Raw genomic sequence first — 617 nt, 5'->3', positions numbered from 1 at the left:
ACCTCTCTTCACTCCTACTTCTATTCACTCCTACTTCTCTTCCTACTTCTATTCACTCCTACTACTCTTCCTACTTCTCTTCATTCCTACTTCTCTTCACTCCTACTTCTCTTCACTCCAACTTCTCTTCCTACTTCTCTTCACTCCCACTTCACTCCCACTTCTCTTCCTACTTCTCTTCACTCCCACTTCACTCCCACTTCTCTTCCTACTTCTCTTCACTCCTACTTCTCTTCACTCCAACTTCTCTTCCTACTTCTCTTCACTCCCACTTCTCTTCACCCCTACTCTTTCTATCCTCTCTCTTACTCTCTCTCACTCTCTTCTCGCGTACTCCCCCCTCTCTCACTCTTACTATCTACACTCTTACTCTCTTACTCTCTCACCCTTACTCTCTCACCCTTACTCTCTCACTCTCTTCACTCTTTCCCTCTCTCTCACTCTCTTTCTCTTCCTCTCTGTCTCCCCCATACCCTTCTTCCTTCTCTCTCACTCTCTTCTCTCTCACTCTCTTTCTCTTCCTCTCTTTCTCCCCCCATAGCCACCTTCCCCCTCTCTCAATCCACCTTCCCTCTCTTATACCCACCCTCTCTTTCTCTCCCCTCCCATACCCATCT

Source organism: Octopus bimaculoides, chromosome 3 (assembly GCF_001194135.2).
Source record: "Octopus bimaculoides isolate UCB-OBI-ISO-001 chromosome 3, ASM119413v2, whole genome shotgun sequence".
In the NCBI taxonomy this organism is placed as follows: Eukaryota; Metazoa; Mollusca; class Cephalopoda; order Octopoda; family Octopodidae; genus Octopus; species Octopus bimaculoides.
The sequence above is the reverse complement of the archived record's forward strand: the minus strand, read 5'-3'. Positions refer to the sequence as shown.